Here is a 10,246-nt window from a genome sequence, read left to right on the forward strand (position 1 = left end):
GTGTGTGTGGGGCTGGGTACGTGCACCCTTATGCACCCTCTACCAGTCGCCTAGGGCTTAGTGAGTGTGGTGCGCCCCAGGCTTTGTTCCGAGGTTCTTTCTTTCATGGTGTACATATTACTGAAATGCCTGGCTGCTATGCCTTCTGCCGACATCCTCTGCGTGACAATAAACACGGGCGGGAAACGGCAGCAACCGCCACCTAAGCAGAAAGCTGGCACTAGAACCTGACCTCAAGAACAAGCCGGGGCAGAAGGGGGAACGCTCTGCCCAGGCCGGGGGCCGGAAGCGAGCTTCTCCGCCCGGTGCTGCAGGAACGCCCGGCCTGGCCTTGCCGCGAGGGCGGCAGCTCCAGGCGCACGAACTAGGGCCCGGCGGGCGCAGGTGCCAATGCGCCGGGGAGGGGTCAGGCGAGGCGCCAAAGCGGCCGCTCCGGGGAAGGCCGCAGGCGAAGCCGCGCCCGTAGCTACGCAAGGTCCTTGCAGGAGGCTGCGCAGCGGGCGCGGCGTCGGGTGGGCGTGGCTCCCGGCTCCGCCGAGCTCCCGCCGCGGCGACCGGCGCAGACTAAGGTGAGCTGCAGGGCGGTTCTGGCTGCTGAGCTCGCGTTTCTCAGCGGTCCGCGCTCCGGGGGCCGGCTGGTCCGCTGCTCACTCCTGCCCTGCTCCTTTTAGGCTGCTTGGCAGCTCCCTCGTGCAGCCTAGGTCAGGCCGGCCTTGGAGGGGCTTACTGCTAGCAGCTAGAGCATTTAATGGGCCTTGTGAGAACCTGCTCTGTGGCAGCAGGATGTCTCCTGGACTGAAGCCTGGCACAGCATCTGGGCACCGCTGCTATGTCTGTTAAGTGTCTTTGCATCTGGAGTCTTGGCCTAGTATGACACGTCCTGTCACTTCAAGAACAGCTGCAGGCACCCACTGTGGTGGTCTACTTGCTTGGCTTTGGAGGTGCCCAGCTATACTTGGTTTGGACACCTGTGTGGGCAGAGAGCCCGAATTTTTGCTTCTGGTGCTCAGCTATAAGTCCGGGAAGCTTTGATGTATACAGGTGTTTAATTTACTTTTCATCAGTCATTCTGCAGGGCTTCAGCCTAGGATTTGCATGCTATTGTAATAAAAAAAAAAAAAACCAATTGCAAATTCCAGTTACTATCAACAGTAGGCCTCTGTTCTGCTGTGAGTATTTCCCATGTTTCTGGGCTTTGCTGGTTGCTCCCTGCTATATGTGTCAAAGTGTGTTTAAGCCTCCCTCAGAGGCATGGGGTTTGGGCTGCAGCCAAAGGATTTTGACTAGGGTGTGCCAGTGCCTTTTCTGGGACTTAAAGCCAGAGGTACCTGGCTAGAGCATCCTGCCCCTCCACTCTGGGTCAAATCATTGCTGTATTTGGGATCAGGAAGGAATTTTACCCCATGGCCAGATTGGTATGGACTGTGGGGTCTTTTATCTTTCTCTGTAGCCAGGGGGTGAGCATATATTGACAGTCATTTACAGAAGCAGGGCATTGGCTGCTGTGGTTCCCCTGTTTTACCTGTGGCATATTAGGGTGTTCTGTCTTGTGTCAGGGTTGATGGTAGTTTTATGAGGAGTTTAGATTATGGATTGTATAGGATAGTTTGGATAGGGATGATCCAGCCTTAGGCTAGATGCCTTGTGGAGCCTTCCAGACCTACTTCTCTATGGTTCTGATAATTAACTCCCTCTGAGAACCAGGTCCTGTGATTTTATTTATTTTTTGTATGCTTCATTAGTTGTTTAAAAAGAGCCTCATCCACTTTCTTCTGGCTTGGTGGTCTGTAGCAGATGCCCACCATGACATTTTTCCCCCTTCCCTTTGCTGTTCTTCCCTCTGACCTTTACGCAACAGGCCTATCTTCCACTTCATAATGAACCTCAGAATACATGTACATTTCCTCTATATCTACATGACACCTCCTCCACCCCTACCCTGATGATCCCTCCTGAACAAGCTATATCCATCCAGCATATACTTCAGTTATGTGAATTATCCCATCCTGTCTCTGATCCCAGTTACCATATTTACTCAATTATATAAGACAAGGTGTTTTGCCCATTCAATATGGGGAAAATCAAGCCTTGTTTTATGAGCAGAGATCCTGGTTTTCTCAGTTTAAAAAGCCTAATTCCTCTGATTTAAAAAGCCCTAAAACTATTTTTCTGTGACTTAAATGTAAAGCTGCTTTGTGTTTAAAAATGTATATATATTAGTTGAACATAATGTTTGATTTATATATTTACAATTTTAAAGCAATTTGGAAGCCTATCAGTACCTATCATTATAACAAAATACATTCTAAATACCTATATATTTAGGGGGGGCGTTCTTTGTGGAAGTAGTAGTATGACACTACTATCATAGAAAATCAGAGCTCGCCCTGCCCCCTTTGTTCAACAGTCTGGCTGGGCTTTTGTCTTTGTCTCCCAGTGAACCTAGTCTAAAGCCCTCCTCACCAGGTTAGTAAGCCTGGTATGCAAAGACACTCTTCCCTGTCTTCGTTGTGTGTACCCCATTTCTTCCCAACAGACTATCTTCTTGGAACACTGCCCCATGGCTGAAAAAGCCAAAGCCCTGCTGTTGACACCAACACAGCTAGGTGTTGATCTCCAGGATGCATCTGCTGTAGCCAGGTCTTTTACCCTAGACTAGAAGGTTAGATGAGGACGCCACCCGGCCCCCAACCCTTTCACCCTTGTGTCTAGAGCTACATACTCGCTATCGATCTGCTCAGGGTCGCCCCTGGCAGTAGCATTAGTGCCTGCATGGATGAACCGAATGGGATAGTAAGAGGGCCATATAAGTTCTGGCAGCCTTTCTGTGATACCTTAGGTGCAGGATTCTGGTGTTCAGCAGATCTCCTGAGCCAAACAGGCCAGCAGGTGGATGCATCTGTGCCCCGCAGAAGGGAATTGCCCACTACCACCACTCATTGCTTCACACTGGCTGCAGTGACCTTGATCCTCCCTCCCCATCAATGCATGGCTTCTTAGCCTTTCCTGTCACTCCTCACCCAGTGCCAAGGCTTCATACCTATTCTCCAGCAAGACAGCTGCAAGTTCAGAAGAAGATTGCTGCCTGTTGCCAGAGCTAACAAGCTACCAGCTTCCACCTTCCAGAATACCTGTCTTCCCATGTCCTCTCTGGCTGTCCTTCTGTGCTGCTGGAGGTGTCTTTGTGCATTGAGCTGATGAAGACTTCAATCTTATGGTTGCTTCTGAGCCTGTTCACCTGATCCCACAGGTCCATTGCCTGATTCTTGAGAGACTCCATGAGGAGGCACCCCCTACCAGGCTGCAGTCCCTGCAAAACCAAACCAGAGCCTGGGGGAAGCCTTGGTGATTAGGAAGTATGCCTGCAGTCCTGGTACTGGCAGAGGAAGAGGTGGTAGTGGCAGACACTTGGGCATTATGATGTTTTATAGACATCCTGTTGATTCTCTTGCTATCTCCTTTTCAGGAAGTAGCAGCAAAAGAGGGAAAAATGTCTCTTTCTCCTCTTACCTGTTTCTACTCTGCAAATTTACAGTGAAGGAAGGGTAAGAAATGATCTTGGTAAACTCCCCACTCAAACTTCTACTCAGACTCCTGTTTGCTTGTCCTGTGCCTCTGACTCTGGTTCTTTATTTTGTTTTATGTCAAGATCCATACCTTCGGGCAAGTGCTTTCATGCAAATTATTCTCAGATGTCCAACATGGAGAGCATCAAGGACACGTGTTTGACTTTGGAGATAACCGCTCTGTTATGCAATGAGGAAGTGATTCTCAGCCAGGTTGCCATGGCCTCATGGGGTGTTCTGTGTAGTGCTGCTGGGACTCTGCTGGGAAGCATGGACTGGAGCCCCAACCTCTGTTTGGCAGCTCACGAGACACTGCATGTGGCAGCAGGAAGCAGGGAAGGCAGCTGGCTCTGTTGCATGGGACCTTCCCCTGCTGGTACATGATTCCCGGGGCATTGGGAGCCCTGCATGACAGAGATGAGTCTGGCTCCACTCTTTGCCACTATGTGCAGCTCCTGGAACTGACTGGACTTGCATGCTGCACAGTGGCTGCTCCTGTGTGGGCGATGAGTACCTGCTGCTGCTGCCACCAGTGGCAGCTGCAGGGGCTGTGTGCCATGGGGAGAAGGGGCATGTGGGGAGGTCCCTACACCCACCCACCCCACAAACCTCATACTCACACCTACACCTTGTCCACCCAAGTTCCACACTCCCGCCACCCTGCTACCAGTGCAAACCTCGGGCTCCGTACTTCCACCAGCCCCACGTTCCTGTCCAGCTACAGCTTCCCTACTTCCTGCCTGGAGTGAGTGCTGCAGCACAGACAGAAGGAGGAGCCACTGGAGGCTGGGGAAGGTGAGGAGGTCCCCCTGGTGGCAGCAGCAGTGGGCCCGTCTGGAAGCTGTGTGTGCTGGCTGGGGCCCTCCCACATGGGATGGTGGGAGTGAAGCATATGGGCCTGGCTGGGTACAATTAATTGATAGGTGCCTCTGGGCAGGACGAAATTGCGTGGTGGGCCATATTTGTTTTTAGTCAACGGCTTGTTTTTGTAGTCAACAAGTTGTGTTTCGCATGTCACAATAGGTGGTTGATTTTGGAGAGCACAGCGATTTATTGTCTCTTGTGAAATTAAGGCAGATGTGGAATCCTGAGGATCCTCTGTGACACATGGAATACCCTGGAACAGCACTGTGGTGTAGATCTTCTGTTCAGGTGTTTTTTCTACATAATTGACAAACCCAGTAGTACAGGTACCTGCAAGTGCCCAACAGGCTGAAATTTTATTCAGATCAGCAACAGTATTTGTGTCAGTTGAAGGTATGCCCTGCTCATTTGACTTTTTTCTGGATGACTTGAGATGCACATTTGATGTGATCCTTGTGCTTGCAATGATTGCAGTTAGCATGGCAGAAACCTCCTGTGTTTTGTCTGTGGCTTCCACCATAGCTATAGGAGCTTCTGAAGGATGGAGAATTAATTCTTCAGTGAGCTGATGGTGACTTTGAAAACTCCTTTTGGACTGTACTTGGTGAGCCTGATGTCATGTTTGCAGCAACATTTATCTCTCATTTGAATGGAGAGATGCAGCCTCATGAGCAAGTGCTGTTTCTTGAACAGCGGTAATTGTTAAGTTTTGCTGTTGGTGTACAGAGATGTGGGTTTTCTGGAAAAATTTCCAATGCCCTAAATAGAGCATGGTCTGATTTAGCATGTTTATTTTACTTATATTTAGTAAACAGAACTAAAAAGTACCCCCCCATGTTAATTTTATTTCCCAGTAACCACAAGTATTTGAACTGAAATATTTGATTAGGAAAAAACTTAAATACAGCACACTTAGTGTGGTTTAAATGTTATATTCAAACAAATTCAAAGTTTTATGTGGAAGGAAATTATTTTTATTGGAATACTTGTAAAAATGTAAAGACAATACACAATAGCATGTACTTCCCCTTACCTTTTTGCTTGTATAAATTTAAGGAAAAAACGAGGGCACTGAAAACTGTTGACACTCATTTTAGCACGCCCAAAGAACTGCATGATATGCTGTGGTTGTCCACTCATCTACTTCAACAAAGTTGAACTCTCTTCCACTGAGGTCATTGCAGCACCTCCAGTTTTCCTGTCACTATCTGCAGAATCACTTGCACTACTTATTAGTTCCATTTCAGAATCAGTTTGAAGCAAATCTGATTCAGAACTACTTGAACCACGTTCTCTTTTGCTAAAGGATCATTTTACCAAGAAGTCTGTCAGCAAGGGCAATTTATCATCACACTGCATCTTCTTCACTAATTCTGCTTCTAACTGATTCTCCAGAAGCAAGAGAATTTAATACATAGAAAAAAACTTAGCGGTGTGTTTTATGTGTTAGTCTGTTCCTCTTTTTTTGTCTTGATTGAGCTGAGAGCCTTCTAGTTTCGTTCACAAGAAGCTGCTGTTGGTGGAATGCTTAGGATCCTTAGAGCAATCCTGGATAGCAGTCGGGTGTTACAGTATCCCTTTCTCCATGTGATAGGACACACATTTTTTGCTGCCTGCCAAATGATGTCTTTGCTCCAAAGTTTTTCTTTTGCATGGTACTTGGCAGCGTCCGTCATCACAGCTATTTCAGCGATGTTGGGGACACTTTTAGCTACTTCCATAATTGTATTGAGAGCAGTAGATAATGCTGTCTTCTGTGCTAATGATCCAAACAAAGGCTTATTGCCAGACCAACTGGATGAGAGCAAAACTTGGATCTCTTAGCAAACATTTGTTTTACTACTACTACTTTTTTGGATAGAGGTGAAGAAGGCAAAAGCCCAACTAGATTTTAATTCAGTGGTCAGATTATCTCTGGAATATTTGAAAGTCTTGGTGTATCTCCTTCAGGGTTCTTGGTAGCCACTGAAACTGGTAGTAGCAAATTGGATGCTTCTTGAACTCAAACCCAGAATTGTCGAGAATCTGCTTCCAGATGTTCATGAGAATAATCTGGGATACTGTGTCATCTATTGAAGCGCACTGCAAACAGTTCTTTGTGTGCAGCAAACTATGTAAACACTTTGTAGCTGAGCCCCATCTAGTTTCCCCTGGCAATAAAAGTGCACTTTCCTTCCCCTGCTTCTCTTTCTGTAATTTTTCAAAGTCTGATTAGCAACATGATGATTGTTGAATACCTTCACAGTCGCTTTGCAGTTTGCCAATATTGTCTGGATGGTACTTACTTACTATGACACTTACTATGTCCTTTGCCAGAAGATTCAACCCATGAGCAAGATGGCTAAATACTATTAAATGAAGATACTTTGCCTTTAATATTTGCTATGCAGCTTTCATGTTACTGGCATTATCAGTTATAAGGGTTTGTACCCTAGAGGGACCTGCACTTTCAATCTCTTCTCTCAGTAATTTGGCTATATATTCACCTGTATGACGAGAAGATTTGGTAGCAATTGCTTTCAGGAATATTGGTTTAGGTGTTGCTAAGATAATGTTCAATAAAGTATTTCCTTATATATCAGTCCATCCATCTGACATCGGAGTCAGTAATTCTGCTTGACCAATCCTTTTGAATAACCATTGTTTGAACTCTGTCATACTCTCTATCGAAGAGAGAATGTGATAAGAAATAACATGACAGTAATTTATGATGGGTGAATTAGTTTGTAATGTTCCTTCCAGTATTGATTTACAGTTATGGAAAGAGGTGTACCACTTGCAAATACAGTTTGAGCTAATGTCTCATCTGCTTTTTCTTGATCTTCTTGATTGTTTTGTCCACCAAAGTTTGATAAAGAGCTTGGCTGTCTTGAACAGCTACTCGTGCTGGATCACATATCTGGTGACAGTGATCTTGAAAGCGAGGATCCTGCTGCTTCTTCCCCCAGACCTGGCAGCTCAACATTTTCACTTTCCATTTTTTGTAAATTTGCTATTTCACTTAAGCTATGAAGTTCCTGCAACATAAGGGGGAAAAGATTTTTATTTTGGCCTATTCTAGTCTGGCCTCATCCATGAGAAGGAGAAGCATCAGGGAGCTTGCTTCCCCCATCCCTTCTGGAAAGAACCCTCTGCTGCTCAGTTGCCCTGGGACTGCAGAGCCAAAGTAAGTATAGTCTGACCTCTGCCATTGGCCAGAGGACTAAGCTCTCTCTGCTGGGTTGAAATAGTTAACTGTTTATCTATTGTGTAACTTTTAAAAAATTATAGTTAAGTCTAGGCCACTTTAGGTGCTTAGTGCCAGGAGAAAAGCAGGGTACAAATATTTTAAGTAAATAATATTCTAGAGTTGCATTAATAACTTTAAAAATTTATAATGTTTTAAAACAGTATAGATGCTAGTCAGTACTGTGTGTTGTTTTAACATATTAATTTGTTTACTTGCATAGGATTCCTGAAGTAGACTTCTCAGACAATGTTGTTCCACCACTTCGTTGTATTAGCTTTCTGTATATGGCTTGTACTCTTTCGGGACAGTTTCTACATGTTGTTAAACATTCCTTCATTCTTGTTGTGTTGTTGGCATACTCCTGCCCACAATATTTACATCTACCAACTTTCCTCCTTCCTTCAGTGGCTTGAATTTCACTATAATGATGCCACACACTAGTTTTTTGTGTGATTAGGCGTTCTTATGACTAAGTCAAGCCAAAAGCATTAAAAAACTAACATCTTACGCAAACACTTCCAACTTCCCCAACTCAAGAAAAGAAATGAGACACTGCTGTGTATGTTTGCTGAATTAAAAGTGAAACAAAAATTAATCAATTTTAGTTTTGCTTTTGCTTTCACTTGCAGTCTGAGATGAAATAAGGATTTTAGTTTAGGTTTTGATTTGACCTGCACAGCCAATTAGGTGAATTCATAACTTGACTTTTGGTTTGGATTATTGTGTGTGCATTTACCCTCCTGTTTACAAATCAGTAAAACGTATATGTACTTTCTCACGTACTTCCTAGGGATAATCGCCTGAAAAACATTAATTACAGCTTTGAAACTGCCAAGCTTGTCTAAGCTAAATATTGGTATGCTTAAGTATTGGCATCCATTCATTGCTAGTAATGAATTTTATGAAACGGTTTTTAGGAATGGAAAATTTCCCACAGAAAAATAAAGCACTGGAAATTTTTCTGTCCCATATCTCTGTTAGTGTAGTTATTTTTGTATTTATTAATGTAAATATATTGGTTCAGGAATCAGTTATGTAGACAGTGTTTGAATATCATATTGTTTCTAGAGTAGAGGCAGGTGTGATGTCACAGCTAAATGCCCATAAAAGGCAGAGAAATGTGACCAGTGTGATTTCTTGCCAAAATAGTGTAGTTTTGGAACTCGAGAGAGGGGAAGAAATCAGTCTAGTCCTAGAGTTACCAGAATGTGCTCCATGGTGGGTTTTTTTTTTTTAAAGCATAGGTTTCTTAGGAGATTGGGGCATTCTGCTACGCAAGAGAATATGTGTTTGTAGCCTCATTCAAGCTTTCTCCAAGCCTACACCTGACTGTACTTCACTAGCTTTTTGTGATAGTATCTTTTGAGGGATGTGCCCTTGCTTTTGACTCTGGTTATGCTGTCATTTCTTCAGCTTCTGCTTTCCTTTATCTTTTAACTTTTTACCTTCAAGAATGGTGGCTGGTGCTCAGTGTCTGCTAGCAGACATCAGAATCTGCATTCAGTTTAAATAAAAAACATTTATTTGTGGAAAAAACAGAAATAAATAAAAATTAAAGTCAAATAAACACATGATTTACACTGATGCATGCATCTTTGAAAGTCATCAGTTTGAAGATTCAGCCTAGGGTTCCAATTTTTTTTCTAGTAGCTACTGTATTTACCTGAATATAAGACGACCCTGAATTTAAGATGACTCCCCAATAATTTGATTCTATACATGGAAAACATATAAATTTGTTACCATTTTCAACATTTAGAATCTTGGTATTGGAGGGTTGTCTTAAAGTGGTCCCCCTCATTGCTGCAGTAGGAAAAGCAACAGTGGTAAGGGGGTGGGTAGGGGTGGGTCAAGCAGCTTAATCCCTGTTCCTTGCCCCTACCGCAGTACTTGCATCTCCCTTCCTATGTGCTTGCCTCCATTTCTACTGCCTCTGCCTCCCCTGCCTTCCCCCATCTGCCCCTCTCCCATAACATCTTCTCCCTCCCCTTGCTCCTGCTCCAGCCCTACTTCTTTAGTTTCTGGTATGGAGCATGTTCGTGCTCTGGCCCCAGCCCAGCCTGGTGGTAGTGGTAGCAGCTCTGGTTGGACCCGGGAGCCAGGGCTGGTGCTGTAATACCCCTGCTGGAGCTGCCATACCCCCACTCGGGCTACTACTGGACTGAGCCGGGGCTGGAGCACGCTTGCTCTGTGCTGTAGGCTGGGGTGGAGTTGGAGCCAGAGCAAAGGTGATCAGCTGGAGGGCAGGCAGGGTGGCAGAGGCTGCAGGGGGTAAAATTTGGGAGGAGGTGGGGTGAAGAGGTTGTAGGGAGACACGAGGTCCAAGACTAGTGGTGGAGGAGCAAACAAGGGGGATTGGAAGTATGGAGGGGCAGAAGCGGCAGCGGGAGGGGGGTGGCAGGCAGTAGCAGAGTTGCTGCAACTCCAGCCCCGACCCTGTGTTGGGGTCACAGCTACAGCTGCTACCTGTCCCCCTTCTGCCTTGTACATGATTTCAAGATAAGGGGCTTTTCTTCTGATGTTATATGGGGGGAGAACCTTGCTTTGGAATAGAGTAAATATGGTAATAATGTCTTATTAATACAGT

At 45.3% G+C, this 10,246-nt stretch overlaps 1 long non-coding RNA gene across 1 annotated transcript; it reads left to right on the plus strand.

Annotated features, from left to right (window-relative positions):
* The first annotated feature begins 208 nt into the window (after window positions 1-208).
* On the plus strand, window positions 209-8,190 carry LOC149851935 (uncharacterized). The gene is made up of 3 exons (XR_016439493.1): window positions 209-569; window positions 3,467-3,545; window positions 3,650-8,190. It is a non-coding gene; the product is annotated as an uncharacterized LOC149851935 (long non-coding RNA).
* Window positions 8,191-10,246: the final 2,056 nt, after the last annotated feature.

The sequence above is a fragment of the Crocodylus siamensis genome, unplaced genomic scaffold, assembly GCF_052110815.1.
Source record: "Crocodylus siamensis isolate JL-2025a unplaced genomic scaffold, ASM5211081v1 HiC_scaffold_16, whole genome shotgun sequence".
NCBI lineage: Eukaryota > Metazoa > Chordata > Crocodylia > Crocodylidae > Crocodylus > Crocodylus siamensis.